We start from the raw sequence: 17670 nt of genomic DNA, 5'->3' as shown, positions 1-17670 counted from the left end.
TGCTCCATACTACATGATCTGTGTATGGTAAACTCATTAGCAGAGATGTTAACCAGCTCCAATCATTCCTTTGAGCCTTTAGCTGTTACTCTGGGCTTCTTCTTTATGACACTGAGCCTCTTAGTTGTGCCTTTAGAGTTCTTAGTAAGGCAACACACACCTCCAATCTTGTTTTATTGATTGGACTCCAGGTTGCTAACTTTTAGACTAATTTATACATACTGTAAATGCAGATAATTCTAAAAAGTTCACTTTTTCTTGCCAATCTACTGAGGTCACAGCTCCTTAAAGGATAACTCAATAATTTTTTAACCTTATTTTCCCCTCTTTTGGATGTAAATTACTGATAGGGACAAAAATCTTTGCAATTGGTCTACTATTGAGCAAGAACAGTATACCTGGCAACCACTAAACAGCTGTTGCAATGTAATCAAACGGTGCACTTGTTTGTTTCAAAGTATGTCCACTAAAAGTGCTTGTTTTCGCCATTGATAGGTTCAGATTGTAATTACAAGTGTCTGACAACATTATGGATAGGATTCCTACAGAGATAGACCTTTTTGTTACAGATTAAAATCCTTTTTGTTTAACAGCCATTACATTGCTCTGTTCAAAGCCATCAGACTCCACTGACAAAAACAGTAATCTTACCTTGCAGAACAAAGGAGTTGCTGGTTTACCACCGCCTTAACCAGATAGTATGTTTGTGTTGTTGCATGACTTTCAGTGGTGGAAGAAATATTCAGATCCTTTACGTAAGTAAAAGTAATACACACTGCTGTTCTACCACTGTGGTAATCCTATCCATAATGTGTCAGACACTTTGAACCTGTAAGTGGCCTGTAAGTGACAAAAACAAGCACTTTTAGTGGATGTACTCTGATGCAGACAAAGGCACTGTTTGCTTACATTGCAGCAGCTGCGGTTGCTGAATATACCGTTCTTTCTCAACAGTAGACCAGTGTTTGTTTATGCTAAATATTAACTTTTTAAATTTGAATTATTTTATCCTCACATTAATGCACTGTTATTTGTGCTGTAAACTCACACTTTGTTCTTTCCAGTAAAATAGTGAATTGTTGTGTATGATTAAAAGATGAGTTACTATACACATCCAGCTGTTGAGACCTGACCTCCAGCATTTAAGATTACTGCGGGGCAGCCTGTCCCCAATATTCCATTTACCCATACACACAAACTGTTTCAGCACTACAGCAACCCGTTGTACCCCAGCACTGTTACAGCATTTAGTCTCTTGTCTGTGGATTAGGTGGAGACTTGGTCTTGTTGACCAAACAACTCTCAGTTTGACTCAACAGATTGGGACCAATGAGAGAAAAGCCTCTTTATGATGTGAACCAGTAACACTGCTGCCTTCATCTGTTAGTACTGGTTAATCTGACTTTCAGACATACAGTCTGAAAGTGTGTCAGTTCCAGAAATGTTCCATGTTGACTGTGTTCACACATGACAAGACTGCAGGGCAGGGCATCTTCAGTATATGAATTGGTCAGGTGCTTGTGATTAATTGGTTCATGCTTTTTTGTTAACTTTTTTTCCCTTTTTATACACACTCAAAATTATTACTGATGTCCTCTCTTGATTCCGAAGAGATTGGAGATTGGAGAAATATGTTTTTCACTCCCCTGCACATGTAGTGTCAGTTCAGCTGTCCCACACGACACATCCTGTACCTCTCATGTTTTACCTAAAAAACCTTTAATGTGTTTGTTCATGATCTAGGATGTGAAAAAACCAGAACTCTACACAGTCAGAGAGATTAAAAGTTGGCGTCTTGGTTTTCGCTCAGTTATGAAATCCTACCACAGCAAGGAGAGTCTCTGCTGCCCTGCTGCTGACAACATCATCAGCTGGTCACTGAACACCATAGCAGAGAGTATCCAAGTGGCCAACAGAAACAACCCGCACTGCCTCTTGCTGTCCTGTGCTGCACTGCCCTCCGTTTCCATCACCCAACTCTACTTCCATCACAGATTTGTTGTTCAGCCATTTTGAGAATCAGTTTGTAAAGTTTACAACTTGCCACGCTGTGGCTCCTGCATTGCTCTGTGTACTGTGGGGCTTTGATTTGAGTAGGTTTACATAAATATAGAGAGAACTATATGGGAGATATAGCACTTTTAACACATAGTACCCACAGTTTAGGGGTTTAAAAGGAATTGCACAGATGCACATGAAGTCAAACAAAATCATCATATTCAAGACACTTCGTATCTAGGTGAATCTCCCCCAGGCCTTCACGGCAGCAACCTTCAGATCTTGCTTGTTGTGGGGTCTCTCTGCCTGTACACCGGTCTTCACCAAGTGGAATGCTGCTCAGTTGGAGTGAGGTGACTTGGCCAGTCGAGGATATTCCACCTCTTCATCCCGAAAAGCTCTTTTGTTGCTTTGACTGTATGTTTAGAATGATTGTCCTGCTGAATGATTACATGTCGTCCAATGAGTTTTGCTGCATTGAAGCTGAGCACACAGAATGCTATATACCCCTGCATTCATCCTGTTGCTGCCATTAGCAGTAAAATCATTAATAAATGCCAGTGTGCCAATTCAGTTGGCACCCATACATGCCCAAGCCATAACAGAACCACCACCATGTTTGACAGATGGGGTGATGGCTTTGGGTCATGAGCTGTTCCTGTTTTTCCCCACAATTTACCCTTTCCATAATTTTGACAGATGTGATTTTTCTCTCATAGGTCCAAAGAACTTTGTCCCAGAACTCTATCTGTTTCTTTTTGTGTGTCTTCTTGTGGTGATTCCTCTGAGGTTATGGTCATGAAGTTGTCTCTTGATCGTTGACAAGGAAACATCTCCGCCTACATCCTGGAGAGCATTCTTGACTTGCTGTGTTGTCATAAAGGGGGTTTTCTTCACAATGATATTGATTTTCTGCTCATCCACAAGACTTGTCCTTGGTCTACCAGGTCGTTTGCCATTTTCCAGTTCTTCAGTGCTCTCTGCTTTTTTACACCACACAGTGTTTTTACTACAAATGGACATTCTGCAAAAAAAAAAAAAAAAGGTCTATGATTGAACTAAGGCAATGTCAGAAATTTAAAAGCTTAGTGTACTTTAAGAGTTTGAACAATGCAGTGGTGTCCTTTCCCAAAACCGGTGGAAGTGTGTGCTACCTGCCAGTTGGTGTAAGTGGGGCATCAATGATCTTCAGGATATGCACAAGAGGGACCCAACAGATATCCTTTCTCCTGCGCCAACTGTAAGTCTTAGAGGGACCATGAGGATGCATAAATGTTAGTTGCAGATCTTGTTCCTCCCCCGATGTTGCATAAATGTTGGATATCCACCACTTTTTTTGATACATGCATGAGGCATATTTCCCAGGAACTATATCTGCAAGATAGATTCCTGAGGTCACAGCAGTTTATTCAATCCCTTGTGGACAAGTCCCACTCAAGTCCGCAATAAAAGCAGGGCCACCTGAAACCCAGCTGACCTGCAGATGGTTTTGCATGACTGGAACAAATGAGTGGGTCTGTCTTGCAGAAAGTCAGTTTGTGTTAAAACATGTTGTGTTTCATACCTTAATAAATATAGTTTGATTCAAGGTACATACTTCATATGTACCTTGAAGTACTAATTAAAGCATGGTCTTTCCAGTCATATGAATGTTTTTAGGGTAGATTTTATCAAACATGGGCTATATGCACCTGAAATATAGGTGTGATTTTTTTTTTCATTTTTGATGCCTCATAAATCATAAAAAAAAGGTTTCTTTCAGACATACACCTAGTGGCTAAGAAAGTACTATAGCATGAGTATTATATATAAAAATCTGAAAGAACTGATATGGTTCAGTGTGAAGGTATATTGGGCTCCAAAGCACAACTTAATTTTTTTAATTCAATTTTCAGCAAGTCATAACTTGGAAAATATGCAGAAGTTAATGACATCAAATGAAGTAAAACCTCCCCAGAAATTTTCAAGCATGTAAAATGAACAGCTCAAAAGTAATGACTTATGGAACTTTGCAGTTTTTTAGCAACAGTTGTTTATTATGGCAGCGCCCCCTTTCTTAAAGCCTCCATATCTCAGAAACTAAAGAAGATATTAGCCGAAATTTTTTGCGCTCTAGTTGTTGGCTACAATGACATTATTTGCATAAAGTTTGAAGCAAATCCAAGATGGTCAATCAGGAGGCCTTTTTTTTATTTGACATGTGACCATAGCAAACATTACCTGCTGAGCATCAGCATCACAAATAAATTGGAGATAAATTAGCTAAATTAGGATTTAGCTAATTTTAGAACCAGTTTGTATGATGTGTTCACTGACATGTCTCCAGTTTTGTCAAGGTGGCTTGCCTTACACCAGAGTCCTCTGCCATAACAGCAGCACTACAGCATCAGAGACGGTCACAGACATAATTAAGTAGGAGTTAAGTTTAAAATTGGCCGGCTGGATAAGACTTTCAAGCATTAAAATCCTCTGTAATTGATTTTGTATATAAGGTATGAAACGGTGGAAGGCAGCCTTCCAAAGTTCAGTATTTACCCAAGGGGTAACTAGAGTTAAACAGGCCTGAGATTTTCGTGGGTGAGCAGTGGTTTTACATGTGAAAAGAGGAGTGACATACCGAGGCAGCTTTTGCAGGAGACCTTTATCAATAAAAATGATAGAATGTAGTTTTCCTCTTGTTGCTAGTGAGAACCAGCGTATGTTTTCATATCGTATATACCAAATCAGTAACTGTGTTTTGTAAACTCTCAGTAACTAATGACCACTTAACTGTCTTATTGAAAACCTTTCTAAAATGAAATGACTGTCTTAGTACTCTAAATTCAATTTTTAAGTCCCATGTAAATACCAGATTTCTATGCATGAATCACCAAGCTGTGGTGGTTATGGGAGAGGGTGCATTTCTTACTTCTGACCAAAATAAATTCGCAAGTTGGATTTTCAACACTTTCAGCCAACATGAATGTAACTGACCGTATTGACTGGTGCGCAAATGTGTGTGAATTGGACTGCTTGCTTTTGGAGCTGTGTGCTGGCTGCTTGTTGAAGCATGATATGGAAGTTGTGGGAAGTGCAAATCAGGGGCCCTTGAGAAAAAAGGGGAAGTCCCCTCCTCTTCTCATTTCACCTCTTTTTCTGTCTTGTCAACTGTTTAACCCCTGCAGTACCGCCCTGCCCAACAAGCCCCAACCAGCCTGAAAAGTGAGAGCTGTCTTTTCACATTCTAATCACATCCACATTTGCACAAAAATGTCGGTGTGTCTGTCTTTTAATAACAGCCACTACACCACTAGTGTACTAAAGGCCTCTGGTGTTCTATCATTACACTCTTCTTCTGTCCCTCAGCCTGTCACTACATTTCATATTCACACACTATCTTTCACTGACAAACTGACTCTGAGCTTCTGTTATAGCGCCCACATGGCCCTCACAGAGCCTCCATGTTTATCAAAGATGAAAGGCAGAGATCAGGAGGTGCTGCAGAGCAATGTAACCAAATCTGATGGTGTATGTATAAAAGAGAAGTTCAACATTTTGTCAAATAAACATATTTGTTTTCTTTATGACAGTGATATTTTCAGACTGATATCAATCTCATGTCCGTTTGGTAAGCACAGCGCTGGAGTTAGGATGTGGTTAGCCTAACTTGGCATAAAGACTAGAAAGCAGGGGGAAACAGTTAGCCAAGTTCAAAAATACACCTACCAACACCCCTAAAGCTCACTAACGAAGATTTTTTATCTCGTGAATTTAATGTGTACACAAACAGAAAGGTGAAAACAACAATTTGTGGTTTTAGAGGGGACTTGCACGCTGGTACTATATCTGTGGGAACCACTATGTATCCATCCAGCCTGTACTTCTGGTCAAAGTTTCCAGCTACGTATAGCGTGCATTGCCAGACACGGTCAGTGAGCAAAAGTTTGGTTTGTGTTTCCATCACAAAACATTAGGCAGAAAACTAGAACATGCTTTCAAATTATTGCAATTAATTTTTAATATTTAGGCCAAAAGGTGCATACTCACATGCACTTTCTATACCTTTTTCTATTTGTCAGATAATGACCTTCATCCAGATCGGTTAGCAACAGAATGTTTTGTTTTTGCAGGACGTGGAAACAGGACTTTACATTATTTATAGAAAATTGTCTTTGAAGTTTATAAACAAATTATTTTATTTTCTATGACAAAATTTGTTCTTAGGGCACATTATTATTGTTATTATTATTATTTTCTTTTCTTCTTATTATTATTTTTTTTGCTGCTCTTTTCCACTAAAGCTGGTTTTTAATTGATTGAATTAATTAATAGTGCTTCATGTTGCTGCCGGGTTTGGTGTTCTCCCTCTATTAGAATCTTTTCAGGATGGACCGCATTTTGGATCAGTTTCAAATAAGAGATACCTGGTCAGGTATCTCTTTTTTGAAAATCAATTAATTTGTGTCAGGGTAGATTTTCCACGGATCCGTTTTTGGTGAAGACCTCTACGCTGTACACTTGGAAGAAGAAATGTTAATGTCTTTCGAGGGAAGTCTCATTTTCTTCCAGCTCTGGCAGTCATTAACACTACTGTTTGTTATACTGTAAAATTGTCAAAATATTTGCTGAAGTATAGGTGCAGGGTGGAGAAAAGCTGCAGAAGTCAACCAGTACAACAAGACAGGAAATCCAGAGATTAAATATCACAGAGGACCGCTTTCTTGTTGTTGGGAAACATAGAGTGATAAGCACTAAAAACTTTAGCTTTACTGTGCTTTATCTGCACTACATACTGAATACTATACCTGTAGTATAATCACTATGTACCATAACAACCGTATCATCATTACATAACTGCAAAGTGAACATTAAGTGCTAATAATTAGAATACATAGAACTACTACAGCTTCCTATTAATGATAATATACAGTAATTCAATTCAGTTCAATTCAATTTTAGTTATATAGCAGCAAATCAAGGCCATCTGCCTTGTCTGGCTGGGATGAAAGAGAAGAGAGAGAGGGAGGGGTTGGGCATAGCACAGTAAAGGTAACACATAAAGATTTAGAATAACAATGAGATTAATAATATAACTAATAATTATTTGAATAGGGTGAATAATAATACCAATAAAATTAAATGTAGTTAATAATAATAATGATAATCCTAATAATTGAAGCAGTGGGTGTTGATCAGGATCATTGAGGCAGTAGGTGGTTTGCAGTCACAGATCCAGACTCTCTAGCAGCTGGGGCTGAAATACCTGCAGAAAACAGCAAGAAGAGAGAGGAGAGAGATGAAAAAACACAAAACTACATTAGAGAAAAGAAGTCAAGATAGTAACGAGCATTGATGCCATATGAATGTGTGCAAAGTGAGAGGAAAAGGGGGAGAGAGGGAGCTTGGTGCATCATGGGAAGTCCCCCGGCAGTCTAGGCCTATAGCAGCATAACTAAGGAGTGGTTCAAGCCAAGCCTGAGCCAGCCCTAACTGTAAGCTTTATCAGAAAGGAAGGTTTTAAGCCTACTCTTAAATGTGGAGAGGGTGTATGCCTCCCAGACCCAAACTGGAAGATGGTTCCACAGTACAGGAGCCTGATAACTGAAGGTTCTGCCTCCTATTCTACTTTTGGAGACCCCAGGAACTACAAGTAAGCCTGCGTTCTGGGAGGGCAGTGCTCTACTGGGCTAATGGGATACGATGAACTCTTTAAGATATGATGTTGCCTGACCATTAAGGTACTAAGCTATTCTGGATTTTACAGGGAGCCAATGCAGAGAAGCTAACACAGGAGAAATATGAGCTCTTTTCCTAGTTCCTGTCAGTACTCACACGGCAGTATTCTGGATCAGCTGGAGAGTATTTAAATATTTGTTGGGGTAGCCTGATAATAAGGAATTCCAACAAGTAACAAAAGCATAGACTAGTTTTTTTGCATCTTTTTGAGACAGGATGTGCCTGATTTTTGCAATGTTACGTAGGTGCAAAAAGGCAGTACTTGAAGTTTGTTTTATGTGGGAGTTAAAGGACATATCCTGGTCAAAGATAACTCCAACATTAGTGGTGCTGGAGGCTAGGGCAATGTCATCTAGAGTAACTATATCATTAGATAATGTGTTTCTGAGGTGTTGGGGCCAAGTAAAATAACTTCAGTTTTGTCTGAGTTTAATAGCAGAAAGTTACTTGTCATCCAGGCCTTTGTGTCTCTAAGGCATGCTTGAAGTTTAGCTAACTGGTTGGTTTCACCCAGGCTTCACTGACAAGTACAATTGGGTATCATTTGTATAACAATAGAAGTTAATGGAATGTCTCCTAATAATATTGCCTAAAGGAAGCATATATAAGGTGAATAGAACTGGTACAAGCACAGAACCTTGTGGAAATCCGTGACTAACTTTTGAGTATATGGAGGATTTATCCATAACGTGCACAAACTGAAATTGATTTGACAAATAGGACTTAAACCAGCTTAGAGCGGTTCCTTTAATGTCAATTAAAAGTTCCAGTCTCTGTAATAGCATATGATGGACAATAATATCAAATGCAGCACTAAGATCCAAGCAAGACAAGTACAGATTCAAGCCCTTTCTTTCACCAGTGCTATCTCTGTGCTATGATGTACTCTCAATGCTGACTGAAAATCCTCAGATAAACTATTATTATGTAAAAAAATATATATCTGGTTGGCGAAAGCTTTCTCAAGGATCTTAGCGAGAAAGGGAAGGTGAGATATGGGTCTATAGTTGGCTAAGACATATGGATCAAGAGTAGGCTTTTTAACAAGAGGTTTAATTACAGCTGTTTTGAGGACCTCGGTACATAGCCTGTTAATAAAGACCTATTGATTATATCTAGTAAAGAGGTGCTAACTAAGGGTAAAATGTCCTTAAGAAGAAGGGAGAAAAACAGTCTAAACATATATCAGGTTTTACAGCTGTTTCTAATGTTCTTGTGTTTGAAGATAAATTGATGCCGGTTGAGGGCAGGAGGTGGTGAATTTTTTCTGTAATAATTTGAAAGGTTTATCAAATAAAAAAAACTCATGAAGTCATCTCTACCGAAAGCTATAGGAATACATGGATCAATAGAGCTATGCCTCTCTCTCAGCCTGGCTACAGTGTTGAAAAGAAACCTAAAGATGACTAAAAGGGTGCTCTTGCATTACAGAGGGCCCTCCTATATATTTTTGAAGACTATCTTGCCAGGCTAAGCGGGATTCTTCCAGTTTGGTAGAACATCATATCCTTTCAAGTTTTCGCATAGTTTGCTTTAATATGCGGGTTTGGGAGTTAAACCATGGAGCTAACCTCTGTTGTTTTATTATCTTCTTTTTTCTTTTAATCACCTACAATAATTACTTTATCTATACTAAGGACTAAACTTGATAAAACCTCTGACAATTCAGATAAAAATTCGGAGTATGGGCCAGGAGTGCTGTACACTATTACAAATAGAATAAGCTTTAAAGTTTTCCATGATGGATGTGTAAGACTAAGAACCATGCTTTCGAATGAGTTATAATTGAGTTTAGGTTTATGGTTGATTTAATAATTAGGCTTGAGTTGAAAATGGCTGCAACTCCACCTCCTCGGCCGGTGCTTCGAGGAATGTGACTAATAATATGACTGGGGGAGTGGATTAATTTAGGCTAACATACAGACACAGTTACTCCGGGATTTTGGGTAGTTGACTGCTGAAAGAAGAACAGAAGAACAGACGAACGTGTAAGACTGCATTTCGGCCTCCTGGTCTCAACTCTGGGTTGTCATGGTTTTGGTCTACTAATAAACTCTGTCAGATTTTTAGATATGAGAGTTGCTCCATCCAAAGTGGAAAGTATGCAGTTTCTCCTAATCAGACCAGATCTTCCCTTAAAGGTCCGCCAATTATCTACTAAGCCCACGTCGCTTGCCGGACACCACCTCGATAGTGGTTGAATGATGACATTGCAGCTGTACATGTCATCGTAGGCAGGGGCCCAGAGAAAACTACGGAGTCCGGCATTGTCTTTGCATATGTACACACCAACTCAACATTCATTTTTGTGACTTTCGATTGGCGTAATCAGGTGCTGTTACTGCCGCCGTAACCGCACTGTTCTATTTATACAAGCAATCCTCTCATATTTGTGGAAGGTTCTGTCAGCTGTGTATCTGTGTGTGTTCTACATCCAGCCTTAGTGTTTAAACTGGGTCAAACCAGAACCCAGCTGCAGTAAAAAAAAACACCTGCTAAGAGCATGTGCGGACACACGCCCATACGCACAGTGTAGCAAAGATGTATGTAGCAGAGCACGGAGTGACTGTGGAGACTGCGTGTGCGTGCGTGCGTGCGTGTGTGTGTGTATATGCGAGAGTTAGCAACAAAGAGCAACTGGGGATGCGTTGTCATGGCTACCTTCTCGGCAGCCCGCCCACCAGCTTATATGTCGGTGGCATCATACAGTGAGGGAGGAAAAAAACACTGTGCAGAGTGAGGCAGTGTATGATTGGTCACACCCCCTTGTCTTTGTGTGGCGCAAGGGATTGTGGGTAGCCCTTGACTGAATGCTCATTTGTGTGTGTGTGAGTGAGTGTGAGTGAGTGAGTGAATGAGTGTGTGTGTGTGTGTGTGTGTGTGTGTGTGTGTGTGTGTGTGTGTGTGTGTGTGTGTGTGTGTGTGTGTGTGTGTGTGTGTGTTTGAGTGAGTGTGAGAACAGAGGAGGACGACGCATGTGTGTGTATATGTGTGTGTGAGAGAGAGAAGGGAGGGGAAGGAGCAGAGTGTGTGTCTGATAGAGAAGGATGAGCTAGTATGTGTGTGTGAGAGAGAGAGAGAGAGAGAGCAGCGCTGCCATCAGAATCTACACTGAAAGGCTTTTAACTGGATTCTGTTTTAACTAAAGGAGTGTATTACTATCAGCCAAGGTATGAGTCTGTATGTATATATGTATGTCTGTCTCACTGTCGTCAGCTAGCCTATTAGCAGCAGCTGCTAGTTAGCATTAGCAGCATAGCGTCAAAGCTCTACAGAGAGAGAGCCGAGTGATAGAAGGATAGATGCAAACGTAATGTAACTGAGAGAGATAACGGGGGTTTATAAAAAGCGAGTGAAATGGAGGGATGGAGGGAGAGAGAAATGGAAGGTGAGAGAGTGTGTGAGAGAGGGAGGGAGGGAGAGCATGACAAAAGGAGGGGGTGTGGTTTAGTGCTGTGGACAAAGGAGGCTGGCTGATTGTTTACTACCTCTGCAGAGAGAGACATAGACGATCACTGCTCCATCATTCTTTCGCTATTACCGCCCCCCCCAAAAAAAAAAAAAATCTCTGTCCCTGTATGTATCATTTTATTTCCCTCCTTTCCCGTTAGTGCTGTCTGTGTAATGGACAGTGTAGTAGTAATAGAGTGAGCTGGGCTGTAAGCTAATGCCTGCTGCTGCTACAAAATGTCTTCTCACTACCTCCAACTCAGTTGGTTCTGGATTTAACGATTTAACAGAAATACCTGTGTTGATGCCGATTCTGAAAACCAACAGTAAAAGTCGACAGTTGATGCTTTCACTCCACACCGGTGCCATGTGTTTTTATTGAGGTACTACAGTATGTTCTGTCTGTATGTATGTTAGCTAGCAGCCTGCTGTGTGATTGTGGGATCAGTCTATTCAGAACAAATCAAGCAGCAGTAGGTTTCATGAAAAGCAGGAGAAACGGATTTGTTAAACCGCTCTACCTCAAGCAAATGTAACAGAAGGAGGTAGTTAGTCTTCAATAAAAAAAACAGCAGTATTAGAAGCACGAGGACCAGTAGTAGTAGTAATAGTTGTTATTAAAAAAACAACAGTAGCAGAAAGCACCAGGACCAGTAGTAGTAGTAGTAGTAGTCATTAATAAACAAAACAAAAACAAAAAAGCAGTAGTAATATTGCTGTAGTCTCCTGGTTGACTGGTTGTTTGGTTGGTCGATATGCTCGCCATGTGACCAATTCTCATTGCTCAGACAATCACCGGTCCTACTTTCATAAGGAGAAAAGCACTACATCAGTAGCCCTCCAGGATGAAGCCATTATTTACTGCAGCGGTGGGAGGGACAGATTACGTGTGAAACAAGTAGTATGCCCCCTGTTTTCACAACTTTGAACTCAACCATCCTAACGGATAGTGCTAGGTCTAATGTATTTAATGTTTATGAACTTTACTTGGAGTCGGCTCCAAACTAATTTACACTATGCCAAAAAAAGTCGTTGGTGTGGCTGCGTTTTGTTCAAACAGATGACCAAAAACTCGAGTGTAAACTTTGCTCAACAAACAACATGGCATACCATCTAAAAACGGTAGGCTAACTTTTCTGCGTTAGATGCACCATCAATTTTCGTGTTTAACGCTTGAGGCTTTGAGTGTATATTTGTCAATATTTCTTGTGCTGGGATCACCAGTTGATATATTTGATATATTTATATTTTCCAATGTAATATGAATATGGGCATGTGCACGTTGGTCGGCTCTAAGTCTGTTGTTATCATTTTAGTATAAAATAATTAAGTGAAATGATTTAATATTCTGCAAATACTAGCTTTTTATGTTTGTTTATAAATCATTTAGGCTAATAAGGCTACCAGGTAGAGTGTCGATTTAGCCAATCTAGAGATAACATGCAGGTTATTTTTTCTCCCATGACCAATCGATTGGTCACAGCCGCCAATTGTGGTTTAGGAGCTAGAGTGGGTCGTCCACTAAACGGAAGGTTGGTGGTTCGATCCCGGCTCCTCCAGTCTACATGTCGAAATGTCCTTGGGCAAGATACTGCACCCCAAAATTGGTGAATGTGAATGTGGCATGTAGTGTAGAGCGCTTTGACTGGTCAATAAGACTGTGCAGTCCATTTACGATGAATATTAGTTACTATTTCAGTCAAGCAAAATTTTTCTTAAATTGACTAGCTAATCTAGAGATAAAGTGCACATTATTTTTTTTCCTCACAAACGATCGATTGGTTGAAGAGTAGGTACGATTCCAGTTGACCAAGATTTTTTTGGTTGACTACAGCCCTAAGTAGTAGAAGCACTAAGACCAGTAGTAGTCGTAACAGTAATAATAGTAGTGGGGGTGTTGTTGGTAGTTATTCATTAATGCATTTTCTTTTTAAAACTTGGGTTTTATTTTGTCATGTTAAAGGGACATGTTTAATGTTTAATAATCCAAATATATATATATCAACAAAACATGTAAAATAAAGTACTAGGATGTCCCTTCTTAATAGTTATAAAAAACCTATTGTTTGACTATGTATTTGTAGTTTTAAATAAAAGTATGACACTATTCTGACTTTTGGCTCTGGAGCTGCACTCTGGAAGGTGCACTTTCATTAATTCTGTGCAGGTTGTAGGTAACAGTGATCTGTGCAAAAGGTAATTGTTAAACTCCCAGTTCTTCTTTTACTCTATACGTGTCTGTTCCAGGCTGGGTCAGTTGGTTTTGACAGTGGGCAAATAATATCCCGGAGTGTGTGGTATAAACTCTAATCTTAAATCTTCAGATGCAGTCACTGCTCAGTCATAAGGTTTCTGCTCCTTCCTGACTGTCAAAGAGTTCTGTGAAACAATCTTTATTTTGGTTTGTCGATTCTTTGTAGTTTTTAGCTGGTTTCCAGCCATGCTAGCAGCTCTGTGAGGCTGTCATTAGGTACAGCAGTGCTTTGAGCTAAACATGCTCACAATGACAGTATTAACATGAGGATTTTTAGCAGGTATAATGTTTACCACGTTTATCATTGTAGTGTGTTTGCACTGAACACAAAGTAAAGCTGAGGCTGATGGGAATGTCATTAGTTTTACAAGTATTGAGTCATAAATCAACATATTGGACAAATGAACATGCTGACCTAATGATGGTCCTGATGAAAATTAAGGCATCATCAGTTATTTGGGGAACATGAATGTCTGAACCAAACATCATGGCAGTCCATCCAACATTAGAGATATCTTCATTTAATACTGTGCTTTAAATGTAATATTGATGGGATATTCCCATGGGTATTATGTGATCATTCCTACTAACTGAATGACTGGGCAGCATTTCTGGGGCATGACCCCTTCTGGGTACTAAAGTTCAGGATATCCCTGCTGTTTCAGAGTTGTTAATGCACAGTCCTTAATGGCTGGAGTCCTCCTGTCTTTGCTGATATCAGATCATCAGTCTGATTTTTATTTACCTCTGGGACTTCTTATCAACATCTTCCTCAGCAATTTGTTGAATGGACAACAAAATAAAACCATAATGATCTTTAAACAGCAGTGGTAGAATGAGGGATAACCGTAGCAGAAGTAGTAATACTATTAATAGTAATAGTAGTAGTGCCATCTATGTTAGTGGTAGTAGCAATAGTAGCAGGCAGGAGTAATCTTGTGACAAAGAACAGTACAAATGTGACTAGATGCTGCAGTGGTAGTTGTACTAATTTTAACAGCTACAGTAGTAGTAGTAACAGTAGTAGTATTGGTAATGCAGATGTAGTTGTAATAACTGTAGTAGTGACGCATTATTAGTAATAATAGCAGTAATGGAAATATCAGTATTTGCAGCAGGAATTGTAATAGAATTGATAGTAGTATCAGTAACAATAGTAAGAGCAGCAGTGTCCGTACAGAGACAGCCCTTCAGCTCTGAACAAAGTTTTACTGACTGTTTCTACTCTTACTTTTTAGTTCCCAACACACATCTGTGGGAGATTGGTGTGCTTCATTTCATTAATCGATATAAACATTTAGTAAGTATTATACTTGGTTAGGCAGGTAAAAATCTTCAGTTGCCAGCAACAAGTACATTTGACTAAACAACCAACATGGCCAATGTGGAATGATTTTTCAACAAACTGTACTTCATTTCAGTGAAAACTCAGCTTGTAGACCCGACTCAAACCTCACTTGACTACCTTCAAACCGGTTCAGATGGAGGGAAGAGTTCGGGTATATATGAGATTCGGTTTGTACGATGTGTTGGAAAATCATAAGTATTTATAGCTGTTACGAACAGCCACAGTTAAGGGGTGGAGCGGAAAGGCTGGCTGCCATAGAGAGGGGGGAGACACGATATGGTGTAAATATGGAGATACATTTTTCACAGTTTTTCCTGAATTCATAGCATTGACGTCAGCTGTTCACGTAAAAAGTGACAGAAATAATTGTGTTAAGGATGAAAAAAGAGTGTGTAAACCCTTGCTCCTTTCTCACCTCCGCACAGTTGGCCAATGACTGGCTGTGAATGTCGGATGGTTGGTTTCAGAAAGTTACAGAAATGGTCGGACACAGACCCCCCCCCCCCCTCATCTGACATGAGAAAGGTGTCAGGGGAGGGGGTTTCTGAAGCTTTCTGACAAACAGTCCCGATGGAGCATACTGACGCATTTACTGTATAAACACCATGAAAAGCAACAGAAAATGTCCTCTCACTCAGCTGTTGCTTACAACACACATGCTTCTAACCCCATCCCCCAAACTGTGCGTGTGTCTGTGTGTCTGTCTGTGTGTGTCTGTGTGTGTCTGTGTGTATGTGTAGGATTCTGGGTTGGTCCTGCAGCTGTCAGTCTGGTGGTCTGCAGCTGTTCTCTTTCCTCTCCCCTTTCTTCAGCCTGGTTTGTCATCTGTCTCTTTAATCAGTCTATTCCTTATTTTTGTTGGAAGAAAGAATTATTTTCTCTTAAAGCTTTTTGTTGTTTAGCAGCCTTTGGCAAGTGTACAAAAACTCCTTTCAGATACTGTTTACGAGACTGTAGAAGTTTTAACCATCCGTCGGCAGTTATTTGGGATGTACCCAGTTTGAACCTTTGCTGCATTTAGGGCTCATTGGTCTGTTTATTACACAGAAATATCCAGTAGGAACCAGAAGCTGCTGTTTTAATGCTATTTTTTTATTTTTTGGATTTTCTGTTAAATTCTTGGCTATTTCTGGTTGCTTTTGAAATAAATTTTATATTTGATTCAGGAAATTCATTCTTAACTAGAGAACCGTATGGGTGACCAAATAATGTTGATTCAAACATCTGCTATTTAGCTTTTTTAGAGCTTTTAACTGCATCTCACGGCCAGCTGTGTCTGCTGATGAAAACAAAGAGGTGTGGGTGAAAGGTACTAAAAGCTACTAAGATGAATGAATACTTTCCAGGCTATTAAATAGTGTCATAATTCAGATAATAAGTGGTGACTGAGAGAGGCAATATGTCTTCTGTGTTTGTATGAATGATGTGAACAGACCTTACAGTCTGTGTCTCTCAGTAATTAAAGTGGTTGGCAAACTTAACTATTGTGCCACCACATGTATGTGTGACAAATGTATGATGTTGACATTACAATGGTATAAATTCTGAAGTTCACCTCACTCACCTCCAACTCTTTCAACAGAGTTTGTAGTGTGTGTTGCTCACATCTACCATTTCACCCAAACATGTTCCTTTGCTTTTCTGTGCAAATCAACTGTAAGTTGTTTCAGCGTTCGTCATCCCTATTGATGTCTTGGTTCAGCCACATTCGAATGTGCTTGTTCTTTCAAGATTTGATTGGTTTCCTAGTTCCAAAACTGAAATAATCAGCTGTATTGTGTTGTATTCTGTATGTATATAGATTCCCCCCTTAAGTTCTGCCCTCTGACATAATAACACTGGAAGTCTGTTGTTATGTGTGGGTGCATTTGCTTCGTACGTTTAAACTAGTCTTCAGGTATGTTCTCACCTTTAAGCAACAGGTGGTCTCATTTGTTTTTCCATTAGGTTTAACTTCAGAGTAACTTCAGGATTGACTGACTGAGACAGATTGATAAAATTATTGGTTTTTCTCTTGTCATGAAAAATTTGGAATAACACCGGACTTACCCTTTATGATATTTTGGTTTCATATGTCTCTTTAAAGTACTCTTTTAACACGTAAAAATAAACAAGTCAAGGCCACCTGAATGCAGATACATCACTATGTGTCTGTAGGCGTGTGCTGTCAGTATACACCAATCAGACACAACATTAAAAAGGGTAACTGGTTTTAATGTTTTGGCTAAATAGTGTCTTTTTTTGACTTAGTCAAGCCATGAAGCCATGGAAAATAATTGAAACTGAAAAATAATAATAATAAACTAAATCACATTACTGATGGTTCAGAATGAACTCTTTCAAAATAGTTCACGGATATACACTGGTCACCCACAACATTAAAACCGGTTACCTGTTGTAACTTTGTGGCTGATCGGTGTATAGCTCACTTTTCAGCCACCACTTATTGTAAATATCAATCCATTAGCCATACTGCTTATCCTTGAGGGTTACAGGGGGGCTAGAGCCAATCCCAGTTTACAGTTGGCAATAGGTGAGGTACACCTGAACAGGCCCCCAGTCAATCAGTCAAATGCTGACGCGCAGTGACAGACAGCCATCACTTTGGACTGTGGGAGGAAAGCGGAGCACCCAGAAGAGACCCACACCAGCACAGGGAAAATGAACTCCACACAGAAAGGCACCAGATGGCCAGTTGATGTAAATAATTGAATGATTTTACATTTCATCAAATTGCCATGATTCATATGTGAATGTGTGTGTTGGAGGCTGGTGTTAGAAGCTGTAGAAGGTCTCTCTCATTTCATATTTTTCCTTAGTTTCAACCAAGCAGGATGTAACATTGTTCATATTTATGTTGAAATGTTTTGGCAGTAAATGAGACAACAGTTTGATGTAATTTATT

General features: G+C 39.6%; 1 protein-coding gene across 2 annotated transcripts in view; it reads left to right on the top strand.

Annotated features, from left to right (window-relative positions):
* LOC120785090 (storkhead-box protein 2-like) overlaps nucleotides 1-17670 on the top strand; it is a 102759-nt gene that overhangs the window by 58325 nt on the left and 26764 nt on the right. The gene's annotated exons all lie outside the window — the stretch shown is intronic.

Source organism: Xiphias gladius, chromosome 23 (genome assembly GCF_016859285.1).
Source record: "Xiphias gladius isolate SHS-SW01 ecotype Sanya breed wild chromosome 23, ASM1685928v1, whole genome shotgun sequence".
Taxonomy (NCBI): Eukaryota; Metazoa; Chordata; class Actinopteri; order Istiophoriformes; family Xiphiidae; genus Xiphias; species Xiphias gladius.
The sequence above is the reverse complement of the archived record's forward strand: the minus strand, read 5'-3'. Positions and strand labels throughout refer to the sequence as shown.